The following is a 12412-nucleotide window of genomic DNA, read 5'->3' on the forward strand; positions in this document are numbered from 1 at the left end:
AGGGCTAGTCTTCAATGCCAAGTGTTCTTCACCCTCAGAGTTGTCCTGCTCCTTCTGGGTCTTTCTCCCAGGCGCAAATAGTCAAACTAGAGGAAAGGCTGGCCTCCTACTCTGGGAAGTCCTTCCTAACGTCTATCTTGCATTTCTTCCTGTTCTAATACACTTTCCTACCTTTCATTTTATTTCTCGTTTCTAAGGCCAAATCTCACAGCAGTAACTGGGTAGACCGAAAGCTTCTGGCCCTTTAACGCCACCTTCTTCCCCCCACGTGCCGTCTGGTTGGGTTGGCGACACTGACGCACGCGTGACGTCAATGGCAGCTGGCGTGGTCTGGGCACGAGGAACGTTGTCGGATGGGGGCTGGGGGCGAGAGCAAGAAGGCTGTCATTTGCATTTAAAGGGGCCATTCCCGGATTAGTGATCAGGACTTGAAAGAAATGTGTTATCTAGCAAACTTGACGTCTTGGACTACGAGGCAAGGAAAAGGCGTGGTACAGCTGAAGTCTCTCGTGGATTCAGTTTGCAATGTCAATTATGTCCTTCCGCGTAAAGGGGAAATAGTCCGTCGGTGCCTCGGCTGGAAGCACGTGACTTGGAGGGGGTGGTGGGGAGGGGAGAGGGAAGGAGGGAGGAGCTGGGAGAAGACTGTCGGGCTTCGTTTCAGCTGCCCCCACCCCCACATCCTGCCCACCCTCTTGCAGCTGCCACCACATCCTGCTCAGTCAGGGAACTCATGTGGGGGGCACTGACCTAGGACCTGGCTTTGGCACCCCTTCCCTGCCCCTTTCAGTTGCAGGGTAGGGCCTCTGATCTTTGCCCCAGCCGGCCTACCCCCTGGCACAGCTTGGGGCACAGCTCCCTGCCTGATTCTTCTCCCCTACCCCACACCTCTGGCCTATGGAACTCGTCCAGAACTCCAGATCAGAGACCCCATTCCTGGGCTAGTACAGTTATCAATGGACTATCAAAGTTTTTATAGTCTTAACCGAGATGCAGTTATACACACAATAACATGTAACAGACATTTGCTGACCGTGTTCCATGGCCAGGCCCTGCAAAACCCTACAGACCCGAATTTGAGTTAAACTGCTGCCCTGAAGGAGCTCAGGATCTGGTGAAGAGGAGTAAATTAGACACCAAAAATGTCAGTACAATATGGTTTGTACTGGTGGGGCAGAGATACAGAGCATTATGCACAAGTAGCGGCACAGGTGGGCACACAAATCCATATGGAGAATGTGTACACAGAGGGACCGTCGGTACTCATGTTGACGGCCCTTTCCCTGACAGCACATGTGCAATGTGGGGAGAAACTGGGGACTTTGCTGGGATCACCGAAAAACTGGAGGAGTGATCTGCACAACTAACGGAATGAAATGGATGGAGGCAGCGGGTAAAGACTGTTTACCTGACTATGGGGAAGGCAAGAGGGGTCACCAAGCATTCTGAGACTGAAATATCACTAATGGCTCCCCAGAGATACGAGACAATGGGTAGGAAGAGAAGTAGCATATGGGGATGAGGAAGACCTTTCCAAATTAGGTTAAATTAGGGATGCTTGAGGAGGCATGAAGAAAGGGGGCTTGATGTCGCTTTGCCGTATGTATAGACTTAGGAAGATGAGACTGTGCAGAGGAGTTTACACGTTTTGTAGGACTTAGGCAGCTGTCTTTCTGACTCCTGGGGATTTTTTTTTTTTTTTTTTTTAGCAACTTTGGGCTTAGATGATTTTTTTTTCTCTAGGGAATATGGGGTGGTAGCCAGAGGAGAGAAGGAAGAAGGAGATCCAAGTGTCTGAGAATGCTCAGGCACTTTCCACCTAGAGGATTGTGGGATGGGTAGTCCAGGGGCTAGAAGAAAAGGATGCAGTGAGCTGGTTTCAGGAAGTCTTTTTAGTCCCCCATGGATGTATAAATATATAACTTCTACCCCTCAGTCTCCTACTCTGTTCTTTGGTGAATTATCATTACAGCATCTCAAGGTCCAGGACATTCTATCTCCCTTCACGACTCTCCCACAACATCCCACATCCCCGCCCCCTTCATTTGTCCCTCCAGCTCCTGGCCCTTTAAAACACCCTCCCAGGTGACTCACCTTCTTTCCTCATTCCTTTGTTAAGGACCCAACATTCCAAGGCAACTAACTGGCCAATCACAGCCTCGGCAAACCTGTCTCTGGTTTGAGATTGGCTGGAGCTGTGGTTGGCGGGAGGCTCACCACCGTAGGTCTATAGATTGGGGAGGGGGTTTCTGGGAATTAGCCCATGGCAAGAATTTGTCCAAGGGCTACTTCTATTTTTGAGAGAATCCTTCTAGTAGAACTGGGGCCAGGCTTGGAGAACCTCAAAACTGGAGGCTAGTGGAGAACCCAGTTCTCTAGGTCCCTTGGGGGCTTGGCTGCCCCACTTCCCGCTGCCCCCCCCCCCCCCCCCCAGGGACCTAACTAATGGTCTGAAGGCTGAGTTCCCAGGCCTGTTCCTAAGAAGCCTTTTCCAGCAGCCCTGGATCTCTCCAGTCTCAACATTCTGCTTTCCCGACATCGGAAACAGCCAGAAAATAAACACCCTGATGACTAAACGGTTTCTCCAGCAAGAGCCTAGGGAAGCACTAAAAATAGAGGTTACAAGTGAGGGGAGGTTCCCCACTTGAGGGAGGCAGGGTGCACTTTCCCATCCTGCTGCTAACAGAGCCCCAGGTCTGACACAAGGCTGTTAGTTTCTGAGTCCTTGGGGACAGGGCAGATGGGCTTCTCTTGCCTACCCTTCAGGGCAAGTTAGCCCTGCCTGGTAGGGAAGACTGACATCTTCTGGTGCTGGGACCCCATCTCCCAGATGTAATGAGGAACTAAGAAGCTACATTTGGGGACAAAGTGGGACACTTTAAACCAAGTTTCCTGAAGGAGGAGCCAGGTGGAAGGGTTGGAAACTGAGGCCAAGGAAATAGGAGTCTGCTGGCTCCCTGTCTTAGGACATTTAAGACAAGCCTTCAAACTATTTGCAGAGCAAGTCTACTGAGCTTGTCTCCTCTGAGGCTTGTATGTCATAATGGGTCTAAAGGAGTCTTTGCAGTCTGGCCCTTGAGTTATTATAATGCAGCATGAGGTACTGTTCTAACCTATCTACTTATATGAACTAATTTAATCTTCATGCCAACTTTATTATGAGTTAGGTACTATTACCACCATCTTCAATTTTACCCATGAGGGTCAGGAGATACAGGGCAGTTAAATAATGTGCCTGTGTTCACGGTTCATAAATGGTGGAATAAGGCTTTGAACCAAGACAGGCTTGACTACTACAAAGATGATGCTTCAGATCACCATGATATACTTGCCTTCCTCCATATATGCTAGTCTTTTCAGCACTTAACCCAGAATCAAGTCTTTGTCCAGTAAATCAAAGCCAGCTAGATAGAAATCACGGTGTGAAGAACTGAGTGCCTTTATGTTCTGCAAGGTTCTTTGAGATCTAAGCCAGATCCCATTATTTCCTCAAGTTCTGGGTAGAAAGCAGAACTTAGAAGGTAACAGAGATAGATGCTGGAGAAGTCTGACCCGTAAGGCATCCACTCTTATTTAGGGCATGTGAAGATTCACCACAACCTGGAGCAACCAGGAATTTTTACTTATTTTTTTTAAAAAGCTACTACTACTCCTTTAATAAGAAGCTTTGGGGCGTTTCCCGAGCTGGGGAAAATTAGGGTCCCGCCCCTTTAAATTGCTCCCTTTGGCTGTAAATGCTTTGGGGCCCGCAAACTCGGGGATTAGGTCACCTAAGAACTATGAGCTGTCGCTTTAAATTGCTGGGCGTCTGTCGAGTCAGGCCCTGGTAAAGGAGGGGGTCTGTCACAGGTGGAGGGAGCAAACGAGCTCCCTAGGTAACCCCCAGAAGCGAATGTATCCCTTTAAGTGAGCTTCGGCACACAGTAAGTGGGGAAATGGAATCTTTTAATCACTTAGTGTCTATCCTTAATTCATCTATTTAGACTCCCACCTCCCAATTCTCCTGTGGCTTCGGAGAGTAAGCTGTCGGGTAGCTTTGGTGTCCATGAGAGCAGGCAAACAGCGCGCGGAGCCTCCCGGAAGAGGACCGTCTTAAGTGTATGGTGGCAACGGCGACAAGCGGCGACGCGGAGAGCTCTGAGGGGGCACCAAGAGCGCGCGGCCCGATCCCTTCAAAGGCCTCTGGGTCCCACCTCCCTACTTTGCCTCCTCCCTCCCTCTTCGCAGGCGGAGGGATCTGCAGCTCACGGTGCTGCAGCCTAGCTTCGGCAGGAGATGGGGTGGGGGCCGACCCGACCCGGCCCGGCCCGGCGGGCTTAAGGAGCGAGGGGCGGGGCCGCGTCTCCGGGCCCGCCCCTGCCTAGGGCCCGCCCATGAGCTCCATGGGTTTCTTCCATTGGTCTCTCGCCTGTTCATCACCACTTGTTTTCCCACCTCTCAAGCTAGGCTGAGCAGTGCCTACGTCGGCCTTGACTCCCGGGGGCTGGAGGAGTTACCTTTGGAGCCTGAAAGGAGGAAGGAAGCAAAATATCAACACAGCCGAGGCGGTTCGGGCGCTCGGCCCCTCGGCCCCGGTCCTCCACCTGCCCGCCGCCCGCCTGCCCGCCCCCCACACCCACGACGGGGGCCCAGGCTCCCCGGCACCGCCCAGGGCCCGCGTGGACGCCGGCCGCATTTATTATTCCCCCGCCCGGAGCTGCGGCTTCCCGGTGTTGAAGAACCCCCGAACTAGAAGCGAGGATACCTCTTCCCATCCGTGACACTCCCCTTCCCCCAGCAGGACCGGGTGAGTGGAGAAAAATAATGCGCTTATCGCTTTAAGACGCCCCCTCCCCCACCCCTCCCTGGAGTTGAGGTGGAGGGTGGTCCAGACCGTTCCCTTAGAGGGGTAGGATGGGGTGGCCTCCTGGGCCGGGAGGAACTCGCGAAGCGGGCTGTGTTTTCGTGTGGCGTTGGTGGGAGATTACATGGGGGACTGTTTGTTTGGGAGTCGGCTGTGGGGGAACAAGTGAAGCGCTCTCTAGGGTCGGGGTGAGGACCCGCAGCTTGGGAGTGTGCCGGACTGTTGGTGTCCGGGGGTTCCGACGGTCTCCAAGTGGTCTGGGAAAGGACGCCATCCGCAGAGGGGCCTCCGGTGACAGCCGGGAGCGACTGACATTTTAACAGCCGGCCCCCCTCCCTCTCCCTCCTCGCTCAGCCTGTTCCCTCCTCCTTGGACCGAAATGGTGCTGAAGGGGGCCTGAGAGGGCGGCGGGAGGGTGGGGGCAGGGCAGCCGCAGCTGTTTGGGAAGCGGGGGAGGGAGGGGGGCATGTTGTTCAGATGACACCCGGGTGGTGGGTTGGGGTGTGTGAGTGTGTGTCCGCGGCCCGGGTTTGCCGGGTGCCTCTGGAGTTGGGACGCGGAGTCACCACGGAGGTGGACACGCAGGATCCTTCCTTCGAATCTCCTAACCCGCTTCCAAGACTTCTGATCTGGTTTGTCAGCAGCCCCAGCTGGGGAACCCCCAGCCAGAAGTTTGCAGCTGTGTGACATCTGGGCAAGAGTTCTCCAATCCCTCTTCCCACCTATGGCTGGCTGAACGGAGCTCAGACTCGGGGGTCTGGGGAGTGGGGTGGGGACTTTTGGGGACGGAGGGGCAAGGAAACTAAGGTGCAGCTAGTCTCTTTTTTTTATCTTATCAGACCGCCATCCTATCAGGTTTGGGTGTTACAGAGATGGGGGGAAAGGGCCTAGTGATTTCTCAGTGATTCAAACCGATCTCTCTGAAGACTTCTTTAAGCTCTCTCTTGTGAGAGGAGGGCTCCTAGGTGTAAGTAGACTTGGAACCACCAGCTGGGTTATCCCAGATTTGTCTTGAGTGGGAGGCTCTCTGTAAGTCCCCTTAAGTAGTGCATTGTTGATGGGTTAGGGGAGGTACAGTGGGTGGATCCTGGGTCTTTGCCCAGCCCCCTCTTGAGGTTTCCTTGTAAGCCTCTATTTTGAGGGTGGGGGAGAGTTGGAGGGTGGTTTACCCTCCCCTTCCCCCTCCCCCGTCCCCATTCCTTCATTGAGTCTCCTAGGCAATTCAGGTGCCAGCCTTGACTATGGGAAATTTGCCATCTGGGGCAGTGACCTTGGGCTGCTTTGGCCTGGAGATAGGAGGGGAGCACAAGATTGAGTGTTCTGAAGTTAGGGAGCTATCTTCCCTCCACACCCCCAACTGTGGCCAAGAACATCAAAAAGGCACATGGTCAGTGTTCACAAATGTCTGCCAGCCTGTGGCTGAGGATCACACCTGCTCCAGGTCTTAGTCTGGCTGTTTCAACTCCCATGGCCTGCCTGGGAATGAATTTCCTTCCTGTGATTTCTCAGTGTTGGGCAGGAGGTGGAGGTGGGGTGGAGTGGGATGAATGTGAGGGTGGCTGAGGACCCATTTCCGTGAAGCTTATGTGTAGTTCTTTCCCCACTTGCCAGAGCATAGGTATTTGGACCTTTGGGTCTCAGTGATAATATCCCCATTGTTGTAACTCCCCTGCTCCAGACATACTGTGTGTGTGTGCGTGCGTGCGTGCGCCCACGAGCACACACATGTACGTTTCTAAGGGTGGGGGGTTCTGCTTTCTCTGGGGGAAAAGAGAAGCTTTCACTCATACTCCTCTAGAGACCAGAAAGGTTGAGCATTTTATCTAAGATCACACAGCAAATCTGTGTCAGAACTCGAGTTCCACTGCCAGTCTCAGACACAGCTTCCTGATAGGGAGAGACCAGAGGAAGGAAGACACAATCCTTGTTTTTGGAGGCCCTGGTCTAAGGGGAGAAGCCAGACCCAGTCAGACAGCATTATAACTCTTATGTTGGGGGACGGGCATGGGAGGCTAGACTGGAGCTTCTGTCTACTGTACCCAGTGCGTGGAACAGGGCTGCAGAAGACATGAAAGAATGGCAGGAGCCGCCTGTTGTCCACTCAGCTCTGTACCTGCTGCCCTTGCGCCGGCGGGGCCTGGGCTTCCCAGCTGTGCTCCTCTTGGCTACTGGGTCTTCTCATCAGCTGGGAGATACACTAGTCTTTCTTACTGCTGTTATGTAATCTTTCTCCAGCAGGTTTTTCATTTAAAAAAAAAAAAAAAGAGTCTTCCCTGGGTCTTTTCTTGGGAGGTGAGATGGGAAGAGAAGGTGAAGGGTAGGCTTCCAGGGGGAAGGCTGGAAGACCAGTGGCAAGGCAGCTCAGGGAGGCCCCTGGCCCCTGAGGTGGATGGGGAAGAGGCTGTGGGTTTAGACCCTCACCGATTGTTATCTAGCCCCTCCTAACCCCCTCTCTGATTTTTCCCTGGGATGGTCTCTGCTGTGGGTGTCGCTGGGCCTCTGTTCATCCTGCCAACTTTCTCCTGCCAGCTGGGCCCCCTTCCCTCTCTGGTTGGCACTGGGTCTGGAATCTCAGTGCTTATCTTCGTGCTGGCCTGGTGTGGGTGGGCCCTGTGTCAAACACTTTGCTAACCACTTCTGTACCTCTAGGGACAATGGGAGTCAGGGACAAATGAGTGGGTCCAGCATTTTCCTAGTTTTATTTGGAGCCAGGACCTTTGCTTCTCTACCCCTTTAGTCCAGAGAGTGGTGCCCTTACTGGGGAAGATGAGTCCATGAGGTGGGTAACAGTGGTGCCCACCTATTAGCCACAAGTCCGAGCTGCTGCTCATCTTGGTTCTCTCAGTGAGTGTAAGGACCAGGTGTGGGCCTAGAACCCGTTGTCACGGGTTAGATTCTCCATCTTGTGGCACTGGTGGCAGATTTTCCCCACTGCTTAGGACTATGCTGGGACTCAGGTTAGACTTTCTGAGGCCAACTGGTTTGAGGCAATTATCTCCCTTTTACAGGGAAGGAGGAGATGGTGGCAAGGCCAGCATAACCTCAGCATCACTGTAATCACTGGTGGCTTTTATGAGCCAGTCATGGGGTCGGAGTCCGGCCAACTGTCTGTCCCTCTGTTCCAGTTTGGTGACTTATTCATGGGGGGAGGGGGGTGTTAGGTCCTAGTAGCTCTGTTCTGGAAGCTGGACACCTTGCTGTGCTGTGGTTAATATTGCCCTGTCTGTCCATAATTGCAGCAGGCAGAAGGGAGCTTAGACCTCAGGAAGAACTTCCCAGTGGAGCTAGTTGTTGGAGAGAGATGTCTCTAACTTGGCTTCGGAAAGAAGGGGATGTCAAAGCACTTTCTTCTTCGGTGGTTCTTGGTGGCTCTGCTGAGAGCCCTTGAACTTTGGCCTAGTGGGAATCGTGCAGTTTGGCTCCTGGAATATTTGTTTCATTTTTCTCCCCCTGCCTGGGGCTGAAAGTACTCTGAGGAGAGCTTGTCCTGGAGCTGTGGGTTGTCTGGCCTGTGGGCTGGGGGGAGGCTGGGTGGCCGTCTGTGCAGATAGGTCTGCCCAGATGCACCTGGCAGGTCCACAGCATTTAGTGGCACCCATGTGTGAAGGTGTGCAGCAAATGCATGTGGGTGTGTGGGCACCCACGGAGCAGCTGCTGCCCTGTGGGGGGGTGGGGGGTAGGGATATTGAACAGCAAAGATGATTAAAGGATTGGAGACTGGGGATACAATGGGGGGGGAGATGGAGGCCAGGAGGTGAAGGTCATGCAGGAACTCTGAAGAGACAAGAGCTGACCGGGTTATGAGGGATGGAGGTTAGACTACAAATGGGCAGACCTAGAACATGGCTCGAGTTGCAGAGCCCTGGCCGACTTTCATCGCTGCCCCTTACAACTCCACCCTCCCCCATTTCTTTCTCTCTTGTGGCCCTGGCTTAGCCTGCCCATGCATCCTTGCATAAGGCAGCTTTCCAGATGTATAGGAGTTTCACCTAACCTTGTGGTGATCAGAGTGCCCGGATGTTTTAGTGGTTTGTCCCTGGTTTCTATTGCCCTTCCCATTCACCCTGACAACCCCTGTCCACTCTAAGGTATCGGGGTTACACTTGAGCCCTCAGGCGTTCGGGGGCAGATCCCTGGCTTGGGTCATCTCCAAGGCCCTTCACATCTGATTTTTCCTTTTCCTGGAGCTGTGGCCACAACCTCCCCTTCCTGGGAGCCCAGCCTTGCTTCTGGCCAGGCATGGAGACAGGGAGGTGCAGGCATCGACTCTGCTTAGAACCCTAATAGTCTGGAGGGGGGGGCGTTGTCCCTGCTGTCTGATCTTCTCTCCCTTCTGCTCTAGGCTGGGAGGGGGGGCACTTGTCCAGTGCTCTGGCCTGTTGCTGACCACACCCAGGCAGGACCATATTTACTCATTTAAACTCACCCTCCTAGGAGGCTTTGGGCTCTAGCCTGGTCACTGACCTTGGCTTGGTGCCTCTGGCTGGGTGCTCTGGCCACTATCCTAGGAGTTTGGCAGGCCAGGAAAGCATATAGAGAAGGAATGTTGTTTTGCCCCTGGTCAGGAGAGCTTTACCCCACTCTCCCTATTTTCCAATATACTTTGGAGACCAAAAGACTAAAACTTTTGAGGGCCCTGGGGACTGGAGGAAGGAAACTTCCATTTGTTGTGTGCCAAGCTCTGTACTGGGCATGGAAACATATGAAGACTTGTTTATTTTTCTCCACTATTGTTTTTTATAGTCGGGGAGACTGCATCAGAGGTTTCAGTGACTGGCTCAAGCTTTCCCAGCGAGGAGGGCTTGTGAGCTCTTGTCCGAGGTTAAGGAAAGGGTCCTGTCCTGCAGGGGACAGTGAAACCTGTGGCCCAGGGAGACCCTGAAGAAGGAGGAGGATACAGTGAAGGGAAAAGTGGGCCTGGTAGGATTCCATGGCAGAGGGCAGAGGATTAAAATTTGGTGGCAAGTGGACAGCAGGTGCTTTGTTTCCCTGAGAAGGCATTGTTTTTCTTGTGGAGCGCCATAGGGGAGAGCCCCCAAAGTATGAGCACAGAAGGAGAAACGAATGACACACGGAGACCCCTCCTGGGGACCCGTTAGTATCCCCTTGAGTTGCCACATGAGATGGATTGAGGACAGAGAATAGAGCCAGAAGATTCGAACCACCAGAGGCCTGGGCTTGCGTGAAGACAGCCAGCTGGGTAGACAGGAGCCTCCCGGGTCGAGAGGTTCTGGGAATCTGCCCTGCGGGGAATGTGCGGTAATTCCCAGGTGGGGGGAGAACCTGCCCGTTCTCGGTCCAGGTCTCGCAGGGAAGTACGGTGCTTAGCAGTCAACCCACCTCTGTCACTTATTCCTGGTGACTCTAGGCACATCCCTGCGCGACTCTGAGTTGGTTTCCATTTCTGTGGAAGAGATACCTGGGAAGAAAAGGAGGTTCAATGGGAAAATACTGTGTGGAACTCAACACAGAATGAATGGGTGCCTAGAAAATGGGTGTCTTTTCTTCTAGACATCAGGTTTAGTCTGGCCTAGGGCTTGCTGGCTAAGGCAGCCACCCATAAGGTGGGGTGGGAGCAGGTGGTGTCCCAGGTAGAGACTTGGTGTGTGTGTTCGGAGAGGCGGCCCTGAGGGGACCTCCAGGCCTAGGGCTCAGTGTGACCCTGGGACAGGCTTGGGAAGCTGAGCGCAGTCCTGCACTCCCCAGCCAGTTGTCTCCTGGTCTCAGGACCCCTCTACACTTTGCCCCATGAGCTTACCAAATCCCTCCAGCTTCATGTTCTTGATTTCCCTGTTCCCTCCCCACCAGCAAATACTTGGGGCTGAAGGTTGGGAGAATAAGAAATAAGAGAGAGCTCAACCCAAACCTCAAGGAAAAACCTGTGTGTGTGGGGGGGTGTGTGGAGAGGGAGGGTCTGTCTCTTTTTCATGGAGTCTTCCTACTCCAGTTGGTCAAGTAACTTGGAGGCGTGGGGATAGAGCAGATGACCTTGTACCTCGAAGTATGCATCTGTTATGTATTTGGTGAGGGATAATGGTTGGGGGTAGACCAGAAGAAAGGGCTTATCTTGAAAAGGTGCTTCAGGCCTTCCCACTCCCATCTCTCTTGCCCTCTGATTCCCTCTCCTTCAGCCCCCACAGCTGCTGGCCTCTCTGCTGACTCCCCTGTGCATACTCCAAGGCAGACCCAGGAGGCCCCTGCTGACTGGGTGGGAACAGGTGTCCAGGACGGCTGCTCCCTCTTGTCTTGCCCACCTGTCAGCCCAGTGGGTGGGAGGCTGATGGGGAGGGGAGAGGAGAGGAGGAACCTCTTGGCCCCCTCACCTCCTCCCTGGGTGGGGCCTGGTTATAAAGTGTAGCAGGATTGAGAGTAGACTACAGGCAGGACTTTCCACTCAGAGGAAGGATAGCTCCAGAACATATAATGGCAGAGAAAGCTTGGCAGGCAGAGGTTGTTGCCAACAGAAACCAGAGGGGTCTTTGCACAGTGTCTTCATGAAAAGGTGAGAAGCTGGGTATTGGTGAGGAGCACAAATTGAATCTGGGGGCAAGTATTTGCATAGCTGTGTGCTGGTCCCCTTCCCCCCACCCCTGCCTGCTCAGGGCCCCCTCCATCTGGCTGGGCATCTTAGCCTCACCTGGCACCTTTCCTGAAAGCAGCAAGCTAATCCTGTAAGAGCTGCCTGGTTGGCCTTCTCAGCAGCCCATGAAGCCGCCTGCCTGCCCTCCCCTGCCAGGGGCTTAGAGGACTGTCCTTCTGAGTCAGAAGGAGATGCAGCTGCCCTCCTGAGTGGCCCCTTTAAATCCTCCGTGGCTTCCCAGGGTCATGATGTCTCTAGTGAGATTTGCTTTCCCTGATTAGATTGGCCTTTTTCGGGCCCCCTGTCTGTAACTGTGGGTGGGCATATCACACTCTGATCTTCCACCTTGCCTTTCATCAGAACTGGTGCTGTCCAGTCCAAGGGCCCAAGCCTCAGGCCTCCTCCCCACCCCGTCCTCCTTGCTCTCACTGTCCCAGTAGTCAGGGCCCGATTCCTTTCATCTGCTTCAGCCAGAGGAGCCTTGCCCTTGTTCTGTGGGTGGGAAGAAAGGATCTCACTGCTTTAGACAGGGGGAACAAACCACTGCCCTGGAAGAGAGCGAGCCTGTGAGACTGTGTACCACCTGCTTTTCTCCACATTTCCCTCTTCAGCCTGCTCTTCCTTCGGCCAGGGGCCCATACTCCATTGTTAACCCTACCCTCATGTCCAATGGAAGTCCCTCCTCTGATCTAACCATCAGCCCACCAGCTACAATGGCAGGTAGCCCAGACCTGGCACTGGTGTCATGATGCTCACCCCAACGGCTTTCAGGCTGACCCGCCCCCAAGGCCCCAGCTGCCACTTTCACTTCTGTCTCCTGAGACCCCAGAGGGAAGTTGGACGGGGAGGTGGAAGGTGACATACTAACCGTCCCAACCGCCCCCACCTCTCCTCAGCTGAGGCTTGGGATGGCCTGGGTCCTGTCTGCCACTCTCATCTGGGTGACTGAAATGGGCTTAGGTTGCAGTACAAGGGTTGGCTATAGTGAG

At 53.9% G+C, this 12412-nt stretch overlaps 1 protein-coding gene across 7 annotated transcripts in view; it reads left to right on the plus strand.

The window, feature by feature from the left end:
- Positions 1–3799: 3799 nt before the first annotated feature.
- MEF2D (myocyte enhancer factor 2D) overlaps positions 3800–12412 on the plus strand; it is a 35902-nt gene continuing 27289 nt past the window's right edge. For 2 of the 7 annotated variants that reach the window (XM_053666213.1, XM_037132537.2), the window contains exon 1: positions 5343–5475. The gene's annotated coding sequence lies outside the window, so the exon portion shown is untranslated. Of the gene's footprint in view, positions 3924–4394; positions 4787–5342; positions 5476–12412 lie in introns of those variants that run through there. The other 5 variants (XM_037132535.2, XM_053666214.1, XM_053666215.1 and 2 more) reach the window with 5 other exon arrangements.

The sequence above is a fragment of the Artibeus jamaicensis genome, unplaced genomic scaffold, assembly GCF_021234435.1.
Source record: "Artibeus jamaicensis isolate MK-2021 breed Jamaican fruit bat unplaced genomic scaffold, CSHL_Jam_final contig_447, whole genome shotgun sequence".
Classification (NCBI taxonomy): domain Eukaryota; kingdom Metazoa; phylum Chordata; class Mammalia; order Chiroptera; family Phyllostomidae; genus Artibeus; species Artibeus jamaicensis.